Source organism: Crinia signifera, chromosome 7, assembly GCF_055691185.1.
Source record: "Crinia signifera chromosome 7, ASM5569118v1, whole genome shotgun sequence".
NCBI lineage: Eukaryota > Metazoa > Chordata > Amphibia > Anura > Myobatrachidae > Crinia > Crinia signifera.
In genome coordinates this window covers 91,013,835-91,034,296 of record NC_139223.1, presented here as the reverse complement: position 1 = coordinate 91,034,296, position 20,462 = coordinate 91,013,835, and positions in this window count along the sequence as shown.

Genomic DNA, 20,462 nt, shown 5'->3' with positions numbered 1-20,462 from the left:
CAGTTTCTTCACGCCTAAAGAAACCTTTATATGTGTACCTCCACCTATTATTGGGTGAGTAAGGTACGCTCACATAAAGAAAGATCACTCTCCTTCTTCCCGAGGGAATAAATGTTTTGCACCTGAGGAAAAAGGAAACAAATCTACACATATTTTGTTCATATTTTTATTTTCTATGTACCTATATCTGGAGTTAAAGAGGTTAACTTAAAGATAAAGACTTGAGGGACAGTGCAGCAGCACAAAGACAGTTGCTAAGAAGATATTGCAGGAAGTAATATGCAGATATGGAGTACCAGACATCATTGAAAGTGACAGAGGGACACACTTCATGTGAGAAATCCTAGGATGTATATTATCACACCTAGGGGTCACACAAGCCTTCCACACTTCTTATCATCCTCAGAGCAGTGGGCATATTAGGATACTTAATTATATGGTAATATTAATGTTACAAGAATTAGTGGCAGAAACAAATAAGTCATGTTTAGACTAGGGATTTGCGGGCTCGGATTTCCGAGATCTGAGCCCGCACGAATGTCATCAATCCGAGCCCGGATCGGAGCACAGAGCTTCCCGTCTGACTCAGATGCGGCCGCGTGGGCAAAACGTCATTGCCCAGCGCCAGATTCTCGCAATGCTTTAAATAGCGGCTCCTGCACCTGCCATCTTCACTCCAGTCTAGGAGAGGGTTGGGAGAGGGTGTGTTGCAGGGGCGTAGCTTGTGTAAGGCAGCCCCCGCCACTGCTTGGAGGAGCGGGGGCTGCGTGGGCGCCGGAAGCCTCTCACTAAATAGTCAGACGCTTGATGTCCTAGCAGCGGCCGGGGCTGATAGAGCAAAAGCTCTATCATACGTCACAGCCTCCTGCTGCTGCTGCCGCCCGGCCAGTGTATGACAGGGCAGGGTGACAGCTGCCCCTGGACCAATCTGCTTTCTGCCTAGCAAGCAGGGGATGGTGGGGGCTGAGCGTCCTCCTCTTCCCTGTGCAGCCACGGACTCACGGAGCTGCCGGGTGTGCGTGCCTGTATACTGCAGACTCAGAGGTTCCCCAGCTCCTTGTGAAGGGAAAGCAGCATGATGCGGAGGAGGCCGCTCAGCCCCCACCATCCCCTGCTTGTTGTCTGCCTGGCCAGCAGCTTCACTTCACTCCCTGCCCTCACGGCAGCCCAGCCTCAGGCAGCAAAACAATGTAGGTAACTAACAAGCATAAGAGGTGCGTGTGTGTGTGGGAGGTGACTAGTGTACAAAGGGTGTTTTTACAGTGGGATAGGTAGGTACACACATATATGACTATCACCCCCATCGATTTTTTATATATATATATATATATATATATATATATATATATATATATAAAATGGGGGTGATAGTCATATATGTGTGTGTGTATAATGGATGATGTAGGGGGTGATAGGCATATACGTATAATGGATGTGGGTGTGTGTGGGGGGTTGCTACACTATATGTATATATAGAAGGGGTAATTTGCATACAATATATTCTGGGGTCAGGATGCCAACACTGGGTTACTGACAGCCAATTGGTGACAGTGGCATAGCTATATATGTGGCAGACCCTGCGGTGGCTTGGGTAAACGGTGCCAGCAGGGTCTGTGGTGGGCGCCTGGGCTGAACTGACAGACCCAGGCAGCAGTGAGTGCTGAACTGGTCCCGCTCCGTGCATATTTAATGAGCGGTGACCCAGCACAGTGTATATTTAATGAGTGTGTCCCCGCCCCATGCATATGCTCAGCGCTCACTGCAGCCTGGGTCGCCTGTTAACTCAGCCAGCAGTGCCCATAGTGAATTGCCTCGCCCCTTCTTGGGGGGCGCCAGAATTTTTTTGGCAGGGGGGAGAAAAATTTCTAGCTACGCCACTGGTGTGTTGGGGCTTGAACTGAAGTCTACAGAATGTCAAAATATAGGATATGGGCGCCTACTGGCGCTGTTGCTGCCTCAAGTCTGTATTAGCCCACAGTTATCACCCAATAACAACTTTACAATACCATACAACACAACAAAATTGGGGTTCCGGACTCATAAGGCGCAGAAGATTGGGATAGTGTATCAAGCGTCGATGTCACAGTGGATCTTATCGACACCTTGAGTGTCTCTCTCTCAATATATTCCCAGCAATATAGGAAGAAACCAACAGAGAAAACCAATGATTACATAACATTCCGTATACACGAGGTAATTTCAGATAGATATGGGTGGAGAAGATATGGACGGGCATACCCCACTCACAGTAGACACTTAACAATCTCCGAATCCTACCTACCAGCAGAACAGATCAGGGGTCAAACAGGAAGACAGAGGGGGTTATTCTGATTAAGTCGGATAGTGTGCAGACAGATCGTGGATTTTAGCCCAGGACGCATGCGCACCATACGCAATACGCATGTGCAGCAACAACACACCGCTCTCGGATGGGACCCATTGATTAAAAAGTCGTCCTGATTACGGACGGACAAAGTGGGCGTAATGTGGGCATTTTAGTGGGTGAGGCTATGGAAGAAGCCGAAACTGGGCGTATCCCAGGGCGTACACGGGGGTGTTCACCGATACTGCCCGGATGTGCATCTGCTCTGCTTGACCCCAAAGCATCTGTCCAAAAAACTGCTTTATAGCTTCTTAGACCATCCGGCTGAGTAGGCCCGCAATCGGTCGGCTAATTAACCTAAAATACTGACACCTGCATGCAATACTAAGCAATGCTGCTCTCAATTTACTTTCATTAACCAATTGAGTAACTGCAAGCCACACATGCCAGATACACATTGGAAGGTTCAGTTTCTACACTTGCCACCATTCCAAGGTACAGTAGGATTGTTTGCATTGTTTGGGAGCCCAAATACACATGCTGTAATATGTGGAATTAGGTTCCTTCTAAACATCTACACCCTTAATGCAAGTGTGCCTGTCATGTTAGGACAACACTACGCACAAATCACATGAGTCGACATGTGTCAATGCTGTGTCAATGAAGTGAGGAGTGTGTGCACTGTGCAGGGGAAGGCGGCAGGCAACGGACATACGGGAGGGCGGACGGATGGACACACGGGAGGGCGCAGGAGGGCACAGTGGTAGAAGGTGCCTGGCGGCTGCCCTGGGGAGCGGGCGAGCAGGGCGGAGGAGCCGGTGGCAGAGCTCCGGCGCCAGGTGACATGTCTGCGCCCGGAGCATGTGCTCCACCGGCTCCACCCTAGCTACGCCTCTGTCAATACCCTACACAATATGGGTGTGACACACAGATACATTTAATAAACTTATGTGCAAGACTGCATAGAAAACATTTCACATCAAACTTGTATACTTAACTTCTTTAAAAAAAAAATTGCTGTTAGGATTCACAGCACACAAAACAAATAATGTTTGAGAAATTAATATACAAAATAAAAATAAAACTAGACAGGACACGTTGTGCCATCAACTGAACCATCTGGGGCACAACAGGGTACTCTGATTTATTTTGTGTAAGGTTTTCATTATTTTGTTCCATATCTGATTTTCAAACTGCTCATGTGGTAAGTTCCAAAAAAATCACATATACATTAGAAAAATGTAAAGCAGTAGAGGGCAGTATTGGATAATGTATTGACATTGGATATACGTTTTGTAATTACAGACTTAATATATTCTTTTTAAAAAGCACAACTCATATTAATTGTGTATAGTCTACAGAAAATATTCACTGCCCATGGGTAATAATGTAACACTTCTCATCGTAAATATAACTGATGAACCTCATTAAAAATAATCTTATCTTAAATATAAGCCTATATCTGAAATTGCTAGCTAGTTAAACATAAAACATGCCAAAAGGAAAAGATTTATGGTTCATAAGTATAGTCCTGCCTGAACTGTTACCTTCTTTTAAACAAAGACATTTTCATACTTTATGCCTCTGTCCTACAATTTGAACAAATAAAATTAAATCATGTTAGCTAGTATATATCTTTTAGGTCTATAGATTGTCCAGAATATTTAAAACAAATGCTCCAGTAATATACATCAAGGCAACAGTTGCAATATGAAAAAAAAACAGATATACTTTAGATGTTCTATGGACCTTTAAATAAGGTAAATGTGCAGTTATCTGAGGGTGCTAATGCAGAGAGAGCCTTTCCTCCTCTTCTTTGCAAACAATTATTACTCTCTAGGGTGCACCTCCACATCCTTGATGTACTGAGGGAGCATGCTCTCTCTCTCTCGCATGATTCAGTTACTGTAGACTCAACATATACCATTGCCGTGACTCCTTATTCTGTTTAACCTGTGCACTGGTCTGCCTCCCTCTTCTCCTTTTCCCTTCAACAGTGAAATCTGTTGAATTGTCTGTTATTTTAGGCTCTTCACATAATTTTGTGCCTCCACAATGCTGCCATTTATGTGCTGTCTGCTGCCTACACATGTGATGTGGGGTCCTGTAATTATTTTTATTGTCTGATGGGGTCCCAGAGCTAAATCGTTTGAGGACCCCTGTAGTACAGTAATTATATCAACCGCTTCAGAATGCTCTTAATACAGTGGTTCCCAAACTCTGTGCCGTGGCTCCCTGGGGTGCCTCGGGACACATGCAGGGGTGCCCTGGGTTGGTGGTCCAGGATCAACTCAAATTATTAATGGTTAATTATTTATGAGAAAAAACAGTGCTGGTGTCTGCCAATCATAAAATGTGTACAAACAGAAGCAAATCCTGCCCTTTACCAAATAACTGACCCTAATAATCACATATAAACCCAATCTAATTATTATTTTTTGGCCTAGGGGTGCCATGAAAAAATTCTGATACTCTAGGGCAGGCATTCCCAACCACGGTCCTCAAGGCACACTAAAGCCCCATACACACGGGGGGATATATCGCTCCGTGTTCCGTTTGCATCAGCGACCAGAGATGGTCGCTGATGAAAAAGAAACTGCCTGGGGATCCCGGCAGTGGAAATCAGCTGGTCGCAGGAGCATGTTCCTGCGACCAGCGATCACTACGGGGGAGAAAACGGGAGTGCGCACCCAGCGATATATCGCAGGTGCACACTCCCATATTGCTCAGCGACCATATTGCCCGTGATATTAGACAAAATCGCCCCCATGTGTACACAGCCTAACAGTGCATGTTTTAGTGATATCCAGGCTTCAGCACAGGTAACTTAGGGGTAGATCTATCATGGTGCGCTATGGGGTTTCTGCGCTATCCCTGTGTGCTAAAGCAGGGGATAGCGCTTCCCCTCAGTTATCATACCCGCTGTGCGGGCGGTGTTACGGCGGCGGTGCGGGGGTTGTGTCACAACGCATGTACTTTTTCAAGTACTGTGCTATATAGGCATACCTGATGTATTATTCTTCGCTATCCCCCTCAGATCTGGCGGTGGACGCTTCGGGTGGGGTTTTTTTTTTTGTCACTTTCAATAAACTTTATCGGTCCTCTCCCCGGCTGACAGTGCTCTCTCTCCCCGGCGCCTGCTGGTCCCCACCGTCTGATGGATGTATCTGCGCATGCGCCGGTACACATCGCAAGACCAGGTAACCGGCACATGCGCAGAACTTGGCAGCAGGGGGGGAGCGCACATCCGTTATGGGAGGAAGCGTATCCCCGTCGGCTGGGGATAACGCACTCCCATAACGTACACTAAACTAATAATACATTCGGGCGAATTGCAGGTGAGCTTCACCACGATAAAGTAGTGAAGCGAACCTGCATGCATAAAGAATGTTATGGAGCTATTGATAAATCTACCTCTTAATTAGTACCTGAGTGATTCTGATTAAACCATCTGTGCTGATAGTTTATTAAGACAGGGAACCCCTGTCTTAATAAACTAGATAAGTGGGCAAAAAAGTAGAAAATACAATTCAATGTGGATAAATGCAAGGTTATGCACCTTGGGAGACATAAACACCCACAAAGAAAAAGTATCTTGAGGGTGCACTAAAGGACCAAATAATTTGTTTGCATAAAAATTAGCTTTTAATGTTATTCTTTAAAAAAAGTCTCATATAGAAAAGAGACCTGATAACCTTGATGTGGTGAAATATTAAAAGATAGATTTGTGAATAAAGAGATGAAAATATACGTGAAATATGTTAAAAAGAAAGAGTGGAATACATGTGTGTGTGTTAGGTTTTATGAGTTCAGTGTTTTCGAATCTCAATTGGTTGTTGCCCAATCATTTTTTATATAAGTGGCAGTTTCCTTTTTACACGGGGGTTCATAGTTAAATAGCTTGATCAGGCTTATTATACTTGATGGACATTACACTTGACAAATGGAGGAGCTTTTCTACTCCTAGAAGTGCAATAATAAAACTTGGTCCTTCTAGTTCGCCTCAGTGTACTAGCTGATATCACTTTAAATGAAATTATCCCGTATATCTGCGTATTCGATATTAATTTGACAGATCCAGCCAAGTTGAAAGAGAGTGCTTTGTCCTACCTATGAGACAGTGAGCACTTTTATCCAATATCACACTGTATATACCCTAGATCTCAGTAAATCACGCTATACACAAATAAGGGTGTCATAATTGATTTTACACAAAGATATACATTATCCGTATTTTAGCGGTTTATCCGCCGGATCTTATCAGTGAAGGGAGGTTACTCCTGCATATATATTTTACAGTGTACTGATTCCCACGGTTTTTCCTTTTTTAACTCTCGGTCTGATGTTAAATCTATATTCCCATAGAGCAGGGGTGGCCAGATTTTTGTGTCCCGGGATCTACTTTTAGTTCACATATTTAGCGGAGATCTACCATTATCAATAGGCCTGATTCGGAGGTGTCCATATACTGATATTTAGTTTTGCTATTCCGCATGCATGAAAGTGCCATAAAACCCTTACTGCAGACCCGTAAATCTAACTGTACGATGGCGGGCACAGTTGCACTTGGCATTGCTGCCAGTAGAGATGGTAACTGTATATTTTTGCAGATATGAATAAAGAATCCACAACTATACATACATACATACGTACGTACATATGTAGCATCCACCTCTGAACCAGGCTCACAGGCCCTATGCTTCTTATGTTTCCTACAACAGGTTTTGTTTTGCTGTCCGCTCTTACACACATAGGCCCTTATTCTAATCGCCACCTTCCCCTGCATGTTCGCGCTGGGAATCGATGGTGAGCGACTGCGCATGCACATATACCATTATGTGCACGTACAGCCACTTGGTGAGAGTGGGCTCGGCGAACTAATTGTTTACCGTTCCATTGGCACCTAGCAGTGCGGGCAGTGGGCATATCAAACTTCCCCCCAACATCAGTTACATCTCTGACCAGCTGAGACGGAATACCCATCTTGCTATATTCCCCTATTCATTCTGGTCCAGCTCCTTCCCCCATGCTCTTAGTGTGTATCTACCATTTAAATTTTTTATTGTCAATGTAATTGTGTGATATGATTTTTTAATTGTTATTAAATATCTTGTATACTCTTTCATCAAACAAGCGCCACTTTTCTTTTCTTGTTGCTCTTGTTTCATTGGGATTGACAACCCCATTGTCAAGTGGCAGCTCTTAGCGGAACACCCCTGGTAGCGCCTGTCTGTGCACCTTAGGGAGCACACACCGAACCCTTTCCGGGCAGGGCACTGTCTGCGGCCTTGTCTAAGATCCATCTGGCTGCAGCCCCGGCTGCGATGGCAGAGATTTCCGGCCGAGGACTGCTGGAGCCCGTCCCCTCTCGTAATGGGGGGGGGGGGGGCAGCAGATATGGACCTCAGCCCAAAGTTGGCCCAACAACAGGTTTTGTTTTGCTGGTCAGAGTTGCTTCAAATTTGCAACCTCTTACACCCCCCTGCCCCCCCCCCCCCCCACAAAAAAAAAATACAGTAAACTTGTGTATTATATATACTGCACAAGAATACAAGCGATTGTTTTATTGAAAACCATAAATGAGGGGGGATTTTATTAAAGACAACTCGCCTTCGGGGGGGGGCAGATGTTCGCTAGGCTGCTAACATACGCAACCTACCGAACAGTCTGTATCACTGGAACCATCTCTCCACTTTATGCTCCCCATGACTACTAAATTCTGTTAGGTATGGGCTTTAATCTGCTGCACAATTGTATCTCTCTCCACTTTATGCTCCCCATGACTACTAAATTCTGTTAGGTATGGGCTTTAATCTGCTGCACAATTGTATCTCTCTCCACTTTATGCTCCCCATGACTACTAAATTCTGTTAGGTATGGGCTTTAATCTGCTGCACAATTGTATCTCTCTCCACTTTATGCTCCCCATGACTACTAAATTCTGTTAGGTATGGGCTTTAATCTGCTGCACAATTGTATCTCTCTCCACTTTATGCTCCCCATGACTACTAAATTCTGTTAGGTATGGGCTTTAATCTGCTGCACAATTGTATCTCTCTCCACTTTATGCTCCCCATGACTACTAAATTCTGTTAGGTATTGACAATATCACAAACCTTTGTTTTTTTTATCCCCTTTGGAATATATAGTAAACAAGAAATGTCTGTGTATTAGTGGGGGCAGTGGTCTGACTTTGATCACACCTTTGATAAAACAATTAGGTGTGGGTGGAGTTAGAGGGTGGGGATCACTAGGACCTGTACTGCTATTAAGTCACTATGGGCCTTATTCTGATCGGTGCGGCCCGATCAGGAATATGCGGCCACGACCGTGCAGGCGAATCCCCGCCTTCCATACGGATCGCCACCTCCGTCCATACGCGGATATGTGGCGATCCGCATGAAATTGGACGGGGATACGCCTCCTCCGTCTTGGGAGCAGCCCCTGCATTCGATGGTCGCCGAACATCGAATGCAGGGCCGCACGCTCCACCAGGTCCCGCCAAACAAGACCACACGGACACTTGTCCCTGTGAAATCATGTATGGGGGCGGGCAGCTGACATCCGGCGATGTCAGATGCCCGCCCCCTACACACGCGTCACGGCCTCATTACCATGCATACGCCCCGCGTTTGCATGGGAACGCCCATGAAACGCGGGGCGTATGCATAGGGTAATGAGGCTAAGTATCCCCTCACGCCCCTCTACGCCCCCTGTGCGGCGTGTCAAGAATACGTGCGGCGAAATCGCCTGCACATGCGCAGAGTGACCTCTGCACATGCGCAGACGATCACCATCGGCGGGACGTACGCATGCGGAGAAATCCGCACCGATCAGAATAAGGGCCTATATGCTAGGCTGTGAGGCCTTCTGGCTGTGTAGTCTTCTAGATGTGAAGTATTCTAGTGTAAAGTATGCAGACTATAGTAATATAACATCTGAGATATACAGGAGATGAACAGGAGGACAAAGAACAATTCATCCTCCATCTGTAACCCCAGCAATCAACATACTGCAGTGATTTACCTGACTCAACATCACCTACAGTCTGAACAACCTGGACACTGATCTCCACACTGAATTAGGTGCTGTCACACACTGCTTCTGTCTCACTTATACATTACCTATACTTCCTGTAGGCTCTCCACGCTCTCCAGTACATCACCTTCTCACTACTCATTCTAGGCCACTCCAACCTCATTCTATATCACTACTCTGAACAACTTTACACAGAAATATGGCTCCTCGATCCAGTCCCATACCAGTCCTCACTGTCAGGTCTCACCCCCTCTCAACTTCCACACCTCTCACACGCACCCACAACCCACACAACCTAATTACTATCTCACCTGTCCCCTCCCTTCCTTTCTCCTGTGCTCTCTGGAATGCTAGATCAGTCTGCAACAAGCTCCCAACTATCCACGACCTCTTTATCTCTCACTTTTTTAACCTTCTCGCCATCACTGAAACCTGGCTCTCCTCCTCTGACACTACCTCCCCTGCTGCCCTCTCTTATGGAGGCCTCTCCTTCACACACTCGGTCAGACCTGATGGCCGCCAGGGTGGAGGAGTGGGCATCCTCCTCTCCCCCAACTGCACCTTCCGCGCCATCCCACCTGAGCCCTCCCTCACATTCTCCAACTTTGAGGTATACACTATCCGCCTCTTCTACCCTATTCACCTCCTTGTGGCTGTAATCTACCACCCCCCTGGCCCCTGCTCAGCTTTCCTTGATAACTTTTCTGCGTGGCTTCCACACTTTCTTGCCTCTGACCTCCCCTCTATCATCCTCAGTGACTTTAACATTCCTATTGACATCAATAATGCTGCCTTCTCTAATCTGCTTGACCTTACCACCTCCTTTGGACTTTCTCAATGGACCTCCACCCCCACTCATAATCTCGGACACTCCCTTGACCTAGTCTTCACCCACCATTGTAATCTCTCTGATTTCTCTAATTCTTCCTTCCCACTCTCTGACCACAATCTGCTCTCTTTCACCCTCTCATCCTCCCCTCTCCCCTCATTGCCCAGACCCACAGTCACCAGACGTAACCTCGGGTCTCTTGACCCTACTGTCCTGTCTTCCCTGTAGACTTTCCTCTCTCCTCTTTCAACCATGACTTGCCCCAACCAGGCTGCCTCTTTCTATTACTCTTCTCTCACCTCTGCTCTCGACTCTGTAGCCCCCCTCCACACTGTTCCCCTCCGACGCTCTAAACCCCAACCCTGGCACAACAAAATAACACGATTCTTGCAAAAACGTGCACGCTCTGCTGAACACCTCTGGAGAAAATCTCACTCTCTGGCAGACTTCCTCCATTTCAAGTTTATTCTCTCCTCCTACAGGGCTGCTCTCTCCTCTGCCAAACAATCTTTCTTCAAATCCCTCATCTCTTCCCATTCCTCCAATCCCCGACGTCTCTTTGAAACTTTCAACACTCTACTTTGCCCTGCACCACCCCTCCTCCCTTCATCCCTCACTGCCACTGACTTTGCCTCTTTCTTCCTCTCTAAAATTGAGATAATCCGACATGATATCTCCTCCCATACCTCCTCTGCTGCCCACCCACCCCAATCATCCTCCCCTCCCAACTACCCCACTCTGTCATCCTTCTGCCCTACTACAGCTGAGGAAGTCCGCTCCCTCATCTCATCCTCTCCCCCCTCTACCTGTCCCTTGGACCCTCTCCCCTCCCGTCTCCTCAGTTCCCTCTCCCCTACTGGCTGCTCCCACCTTGCTCACCTCTTTAACCTATCTCTTTTTACTGGCATCTTTCCCTCACCCTTCAAACATGCTCTGGTCTCGCCTATTCTTAAAAAATCAAACCTGGACCCTTTATCTCCCACAAGCTACCACCATATCTCTCTTCTCCCATTTGCCTCCAAAACACTAGAACGGCTGGTTTACAGGCGTCTCACCAGCTACTTGTCTGACCACTCCATCCTTGATCCCCTTCAATCTGGCTTTCGCCCACTTTATTCCACTGAGACTGCCCTAGTGAAAGTCACCAATGACCTGCTGTCAGCCAAATCCAAGGGTCACTTCTCCCTGCTTATACTTTTGGACCTATCTGCTGCCTTTGACACTGTGGATCACCCTCTTCTCCTCCACACACTCCAAAACATTGGCCTCTCTGGCACAGTCTTCAACTGGTTTTCCTCTTACCTCTTCAACCGTTCCTTCTCAGTCTCTGCCTCTGGCTCCACCTCACCACCTTCTATCCTTCCTGTCGGGGTCCCTCAGGGTTCCGTCCTTGGCCCCCTTCTTTTCTCTCTGTACACCTCCTCTCTGGGTGCACTCATTTGGCTTCCAATATCACCTCTATGCGGATGACACCCAAATCTACCTCTCCTCTCCTGAGCTGTCCCCCACTGTTTTCTCTCAAGTTTCCAACGGGCACTGAAAACTCACCTATTCATCAAAGCATACCCTTCCACTTCATAAACCAGCTGGTTCTCCGACCCCTTGCCTGTTTACATCCTGCTATCTAACCACCACCCACTCGCTTCCACCTCTTGTAATCTGTCTGTCTCCCCTTCCTACTAGATTGTAAGCTCCTCCGAGCAGGGCCCTCTTCCCTCCTGTTGTCAAAGCCCACTTCTCTTCACATTTCACTCACAGCTCTCCTATACTCCAACACTCAGTGACCATCTTTGTCCGCATACTCATCTCCATCATTGGCATCTAGCCTCTAGTTGTATGTTGATTGAGTCCTCACTACTTACATTTAAGCTGTAATGTGTATTGAACTGTGGCGCTCTTTATTTGTACTGTATTTTTGTTACTTATTCAATGTTATGCCAAGCTTTGTCTCCCTGTATTGTTCCTTTGTACGGCGCTGCGAAACACTTGTGGCGCCTTATAAATAAAATTATAATAATAATAATAAACCATTACCACAGCCCACAGTTATCAGTCCTGAGCTGTCAGCAATCCACGTGGGATCGTACCTATATTATATGCAATTCACAGTTTAACATTTTCCAAATGTAACATGGAATTAATATAATTTTTCTTATTTATTTTTTTTACTGTCAGTCAGATATGTAATTATTGTCCGTGACTGGAACCTCGTTTGATATTTTCCCTTCAGCTATCTTTAAAATGGTGTAACGGAGTAATGTGGATACAGAAAGTAAGACCGTATTCCTTATTCTGTAAGCGGCAGAACTATTTCTGCAGTGTGAATCCTGTTCTACCCCTTTCACATCGCAAAATGCAGGGTCGCACTGGGACTTTGAAACGGTGCAGTACCGGAGCAACCCTGCATTTTACTCTGTTCACATCCCCTCAGCGAACTGCCACCTCACCCAGGGGCGTAGCAGAGCATCATCGGAGGCGGGGGAGGAGGCAACGCTTAGTGCTGGCGCTGCTCCAAGCACTGCCTCCTCCATTGGTGTGAACGGGAAATGGGTCTCTCAACCTTAGTAACCTGTTCACACCTTAGTAACCTGTTGCAGGACCCAATAACCCCTTTCACGTTGCACCAATTACCAGGTCTTACCGGCATGAACCTGGAAATTACAGTAGGTGCAATGTGAAAGGGGTATAGGTTGCTTTTTGTTTTACCCTTGTATGTCCTATTGTCATGTATTGCTAATTGCACATTGTAACTTACGTAGCGCGCCCAAGATGGCCGCCTCGCCTGGGACTCTCCTGTGTAGAAAGAGCCGTGACTGGTTCTGATCATTTTGCAATGATCTCTCCTAATCCCAATGTGCGTAGGAGGAATAATCTTTGGCATTGATAACACAAAATGTCACACCTTTGTATTTTATTCATTGTTTCTGTATTCTCTGAAAACCTAAACTTCTGTAATACTGTACGTTCATGTTACAGTATCTGTAACGTGTCTTGTGCCGAACTGGAGAAATTACTGTAGAAATCGAATTCTTCTTCTTCTTCCGCTTTCTCTTCCTCCTTTGTTAAATCTTCTTTTTATTTGTATTTTTTATTTTTATTATTATTATTATTATTATTATTATTATTTATCAGGAGTTAATATCCCATATATCATATAACCGACTTGCATTATTCACATACAACACATACAAATATAATGTTTCCCTACCAAACCTTGAGCACATATTAGTCGGAGGCATTGATTCATTACTCCATAAGCCCCACCCATTTGTATGGTCACCTCAGTGATCAGGTTGTAAACCTACTCCATAAGCCCCACCCATTTGTATGGTCACCTCAGAGATCAGGGTGTAAACCTACTCCATACACCCCTCCCATTTGTATGGTTACCTCAGAGATCAGGGTGTAAGCCTACTCCATAAGCCCTGCCCATTTGTATTGTCACCTCAGTGATCAGGGTGTAAACCTACTCCATACGCCCCTCCCATTTGTATGGTTACCTCAGAGATCAGTGTGTAAGCCTACTCCATAAGCCCTGCCCATTTGTATTGTCACCTCAGTGATCAGGTTGTAAACATACTCCATACGCCCCTCCCATTTGTATGGTTACCTCAGAGATCAGGGTGTAAGTCTACTCCATAAGCCCTGCCCATTTTTATGGTCACCTCAGTGATCAGGGTGTAAGCCTTCTCCATTTACTTTCCATTACCACCTCTGCTCTTATTTACCCACCAGCCCTCACTGCGACCTACTGACCTTTTGGAGCATTTATTAATATAAATAAAGACAAATTCACACAAAATATATTTAATAAATAAAGTCTAACTTTTATTTTAAGTAAAATATATATATATATATATATTATTTTTACTCTGCATTATACAACAGGGAATTCTGGAACAAGATTGTTCCTGAACTCTTACACACTTGTCCTATAAGAGGAACAAGATGGTGGAAGCCACATGACTCATGAAGAGTCATCCATCAGCACTCAGGAGAGGAAAAACCCCCTGTGGGGGAAACCTCTGGGGACCCATGGCTGACGGACTGCCCGTCCCTCTAGGCATTAAAAGACTTTGCAGAGTCTGCCCAAACCACCCACCCACCCACTAACCTTGTATAACCCGTCATCCCTTCTGTCACCTCATATCTGCATTTTTACCTTTTACACGGTGAAGAAAGCTCCTGATGGCACCGGGGGGCACGCGCATGTTCAGTGAGAGAGAGAAAATAAGGATAGATACATAGATATGTGGAAGTGGGTAGGAGAGCAAGAAAAGAGAGGGGGAGAGAGAGAGAAAGAGGGGGAGAGAGAACCCTAGCACATGGTATTAGGACTCCATGTAAGAAACAGCCAGAACCCCTTTAGGACTCGTCTCTGGTGCTATAAGGGGTTAGGGCTGCAATGATATATATAGGACAGCTCTAACTCTGTTTCCTATGTCCCCACTGGGTCTGAACTCTATACACATGCACAGACGGCCGTCATGTATGTGCATTAGTCAGTAACCCATTGCCAGCAGGCTGCTGGCAACACAGCGGAGGAGGGGACACCGCTGGTCCTCGCTGGAAAGATACTGTGTGTGATGGTAAATACCAGCGGCATATCCTAAACACAATATTCTGCCAGAATTTAGTATCACTCTTACATGGAGCCCAAACTATGATATAGCTATAACAGTATCAGATAATAACAAAGTAATGGCTAAAGCCATATACATCTCTCACACCTCTGCACATTAATAAGTAGGGATCCGTACGGGGACTTGATGCAGCATAGGACACCTTGTGCCTTGCGACACGTCCTAACCGCTCCATACAGGGTTTATCCAGCGCCATCCAGACACCGCCCTTAGGTGTCCCAGGCACAGCCCTAGTGACTGCTTAGTATGGTACTTCCCCTCTAGGTGGGAGATTTGTTTTTATCCAATACTGTCCTGTCGGTCAGGTGATCAGTCATATATTACAGTAGTCGCGCTCCGAGTCTGCCGCCGCATCACACTAACCTGCCCTTATCTCTGTCCAGTCACTAACCTTATGTGAGTATGTCCTCCTGCTGGTGAGCTGCGCACTACCCGAGTCCTGTGAGGTGAATGAGTGAGACAGCCTCGGTACAGCCCTGATTATGACATCACAGACCCCACCTGATTGGCCAGTTTGTGGTTTGAGGCCCATTATATTACATTCACATCAGAATCTAATGTATTATTTTATGGCAGGATTTCCCTATAAATCTTTGGTAATGTGAGGTTTTATATGAACACAATTTTCACTGTAGTTACATTGTTTTCTAGCAGGGGTGGCCAGATTTTTGTGTCCCGGGATCATACCTCCCATCATAACCCATTCCAGGAGGGACAAGATGCTCTCTTTCTGGACATTCATGTCAGTGGCAGTTGCAGGGCTGCAGCACAGTCCACAATTCAGATAGGGGAGCCCCACCAACTGCCACCCTAAACGCCACAGTCTGGACTCACTGGCAGGTGTGGCTCCCCTTTTTGAATTTGTGACATTGGTGCAGTCCCACCTCTGCAACTACTACTGGCAGCAAGTCCAGGAGCAGAGCATTTTGTCCCTCCTGGAATGGGTCATTTTGGGAGGTATGCGGGATCTACTTTTAGTTCACATATTTAGCAGAGATCTACCATTGTCAATGGGCCTGATTCAGAGGTGTCCATATACTGATATTTTGTTTTGCTATTTTCAGCATGCATGAAAGTACCGGAAACCCCTTACTGCAGACCCGTAAATCTAACTGTATTGGTAATTGCTGGGTTATTCGGCCGCCGCTGTCTAAAAGCGGTATAGAGGTTGGGAGTTAAAGTGAATAGTGATGAGAAAGCATACCTAACCTCACTATGCAGGCTTTGGATACAATGTTTCACGTATACCACGTTCTCATTGCTGCCCCTGCAAAAACCCAGCATTTCAGCTCTACAGACTCCATTCATACTGCACCTTAGACCCAGGAAATTCCCGTGTTTGCCCTGTTCACATTGCTTCCCCTGGTCTGCCTGCCAACAAGTGTGTGGAATCTTAGAGCAGCTTTAATTGGCTGTTGAAAAAGCAGCTTTGAGCAACGCAATGAGCTTGTTTTTTTGCATCTTGTGAGAAAAACCCGGGTCTAGCCTGTTCACACTGCCACACACCCAGGTATTACCCAGGAAAAACCCTACAAAAAACCAGTGTGTAATTCCCGGGCTTTACACCCGGGAATATCACTAACACCCGTTCACACTGACTGTGGTGATAAGGTGCGCCGCTAACAGCGGCTGGTTAAGGGACTGTCAGACCCTGATATATAGAAAAAGTAAACAAAGGATTAACCAGCGCTGGCTTGTGTTTCTCAAATAAGGTGACTGTTTCTTTCAAGTTAAAAATTTAATAAAATTAAAAAGACATACATATATCAAATGTGTAGACACAATAATAACTATAATGAATAAATTAAAATAATTTGCTACCCTTGTAGGACATTTATGGACTCCTATATCCGGGATATTTTGTTCCACTTGTGGGAATGTCTCTGATTATAGCAGCATGTAATTGCAAGGTGGCCGAATCCTCATGCAATTTTGCAGAGCAGTGGAATTTGTGGTCCGGTTAACACCTAGTTATTACCTGGTAATAGGTTTTCCTCTACTCCACCATGGCAGCCCTCACTCATGGGTTTCTCCCCTCTGGGTAGTGCATTGGAAAGGAAGAAAGACACCAGCCCCCATAAAAGGGTCCCTCCTCCTTCCTCCTGTGTCTTTGAATTCTCCAGCTTAAAAACATAACAGATTAGTACACAACACATTAATAACAACCAGTGAGGGTCGGGAATATATGCTGCCATGGTGGAGTAGAGGAAAACCCATTACCAGGTAATAACTAGGTGTTTCCTCTACCTCCCCCATGGCAGCCCTCACTCATGGGTCATACCCAAGCAGTACATAAATTCAGGGGGGGTAATACTCACGTAAACAAAAATATAAGCCCGCTTGGCTATAACAACAAAAGAGATTCTTCCTTTTTTTTTTTTCTTTTTTTTTTACAAGACTGCCGCGCTAAGGATTCTTCTCCCAAACTTGGCATCTGACGATGACATTACATCGACCCTGTAATGCTTCGTGAAGGTATGAATCGATGATCATCCTGCTGCTTTGCACAATTCCAAAACCGAGACGGATTCCTTCTCCGCCCAGGATGCGGCCACCGACCTTGTGGAGTGAGCTTTAAGCCCTTCTGGCGGCTCCTTCCGCCTTATTTGATATGCCTTTAGGATGCATTCCCTGATCCATCTTGACAAAGTCTGTTTGGACGCCATTTGTCATTTTTTGTTTCCCCCTGTTAATACAAACAAATTCTTTGCCTGTCGAAATTCCCCCGTTCTTTGTTTGTAGACAGTTAGGGCCCTGACGACATCTAATGTATGTAGCCGCTCCTCCTTGCTGTTAGATGGATTGCAACAGAAGGATGGGAGCACGATTTCCTGATTCACATGGAATTCTGATGCTACTTTTGGGACAAACAGCGGATTCGTCCTCAAAGTTACTTTATCTTCATAAAAGTTTAGGTATGGCTCATCTATCCACAACGCCTGTAATTCTGAGACTCTACGAGCTGAAGTTATTGCTACCAAGAATAGGACTTTCCATGATAACCATTTTAGTGATATCTCATGCAGAGGTTCAAATGGATCTTCCATGAGTACTCCTAACACTAAATTTAAATCCCAGGGTGGCAGAGGACTTTTAATTTTTAGTTTCAGCCTTTTTACCGCTTGCATGAACCTACGTACGTCTCTGTTGTTCGCTACGTCCCAGTCTAGCATGGAAGCCAGTGCCGATATTTGCACCTTCAAGGTACTACCTGAGAGGCCCATCTGAAGACCTTGTTGTAGAAAACTCAATATTGTGGCAACCACTTTTGGATCTTTATGTTCACTTCTTACCAATACATGTATCTTTTCCATATTCTGTAATATGTCTTCATTGTCGAGCTTTTCCTGGCCTGAATTAGCGTCCCAATGACCTCCTTATCGAACCCTTTTGCTGCTAGCGTCTTGGTTTCAGTAACCAGGCCGTCAGGTTCCAAGACGGGGGTTGTGCCGTTGTTACTTGCCCCTGCGATAGCAGATCCGGAATTGATGGTAGTCTCCACTGCTCGTCCACTGCCAACCTGAATACTGTGCTGAACCACGCCCTCCTGGGCCAATGTGGAAGTATTGCTATGACCTCCACATTCTCTCTCTGGATTTTTTTCAGTAGCCTTGGAATTATGGGGATTGGTGGAAACACATAGGCTGTGTCCATGTTCCACACCGCTGTCAGGGCGTCCACTTGAGCTGCCTGAGGCTCCCGAAACCTTGAAAAGTAGACTGGCACTTTTCTGTTTTTTTTCTGTCGCCATCAAGTCTACCTGCGGAACGCCCCACTTCTTTATTAACATGTTGAATACGGTACTGTTGAGGGACCACTCGCCTGGCCGACATTCTTCCCTGCTTAGCCGGTCTGCGACCACATTGTCCTTCCCTGCGAGGAACACCGCTGAAATATTTATTACATGAGCCTCCGCCCACTCGAATATCTTGGATGTTTGTTCCAACAAGGCTCTGCTCTTTGTGCCCCCCTGATGGTTTATATAGGACACGACCGCCTGATTGTCGGATCTTACTATTAATTCCTTGCCCCATACTTGGCCCTGGAAGTGAATACACGCCCGATACACTGCTTCCATCTCTCTTAGATTGGAGTGGGCTGATTGCCATCCTGTTGACCAGCGACCTTGAGCCACTTGGCTGGCACACGTTGCTCCCCAGCCATACTGACTGGCGTCTGTCGTGAGCAACACCTGTTTTTGTGCCGCAAAACTTTTTCCTGATGCCAGACGCTCCGTATCTGACCACCAGTCCAAATCTTTCTTCGCTGCGTTTGACAGGGTTATCCGCTGGTTTAATCCCCTGCTGTTCTTGTCCCACTGCATTAAGAAGCATGACTGGAGTTTTCTCATGTGGAAACGAGACCATGGGATTGTTTCCAGAGCTGCTGACATGAGGCCTAGAGTTTCCATGCAGTCTCGGGATGAGACCACCGTCCTCATTCTCATCCACTTAACTTTTCTTAACAGTTTCTCTTTTCTGACTTCTGTCAGAGACACCTTCAGGTCTTGGGTATTTATGATCACCCCTAGATATTGTATTTTTTGTGTTGGAGCGAGACGACTCTTTTTCTCGTTTATCAGCCATCCATGAGCCTTTAGGCATTCTACTACCTCTGCCGTATGTTGTACTAGGAACGCCTCTGATTCTGCCACAATCAGGATGTCATCCAAGTAGGGGTATAGTCTTATCCCCCTTCGCCTTAGCCATGCGATTACGACCACTAGAACCTTTGTAAAAGTTCTGGGAGAGGTTGCCAGGCCAAAAGGGAGTGCGTTGAATTGATAAGTAACCCCTTGTACCCTGAACCTTAGAAATTTCCGATGTCCTTCGAAAATTGGGACATGTAGGTAGGCGTCCTTGAGGTCTATTGAAGACATGAAGTCGTTTTGATTGAGGTCCAAAATGACCCACTTTATTGATTCCATCCTGAACGACTTTATTCTTATGAATTTGTTTAGTCTGCGTAGATCCAGGATAGTTCGAAATCCCCCCGTGGCTTTTCTCACCACAAAAAAACGGGAAAACCATCCCTGAAATTCTTGTGACTTTGTCACTATACTGACTACATTTTGATCCAGCATTTCTTTTAGACTGGACAACAACGCTCTCCTTTCTTCCATGTCCTCTGGAATAGGAGACTGGACCAGGAGTTCCCCTGGTTTTCTCACAAAGTCTATTTTGTAGCCCGAACGGACTACTTCTAAAACCCACTCGTCTGAGGTGGATTCCTGCCAGGTGCTTTGAAACTTCAGCAGCCTGGCTCCCACTCCTTGTGGGTTGGCGTCATTGGGGGTCTTTTTTGGAAGAGAATCTGCTCTCCTTGTTCCCCTGGCCTCGAAAATTGGCCCTGGAAATCCAGGATCCTCTTCTGTAAGGTCTCCCAGGTCTATATGCCCGAGATTCCCTAAACTCCTGCTGATATCTATTAAACCTCGGTGGGGGAGCCTTCTTGGCTATCTTATCCTGGGGTAACCATACGGATTCACCCCCAGAAATTTTGGAAACCAAGTCATCCAACTGTTTCCCAAAAAGATAGTCACCCTGAAAGGGCATTGAGAGCAGTCTATTTTTAGACTGTACGTCTGCCGCCCAAGGCTTTAGCCAGAGGGCTCTTCTAGTGGCTGCTG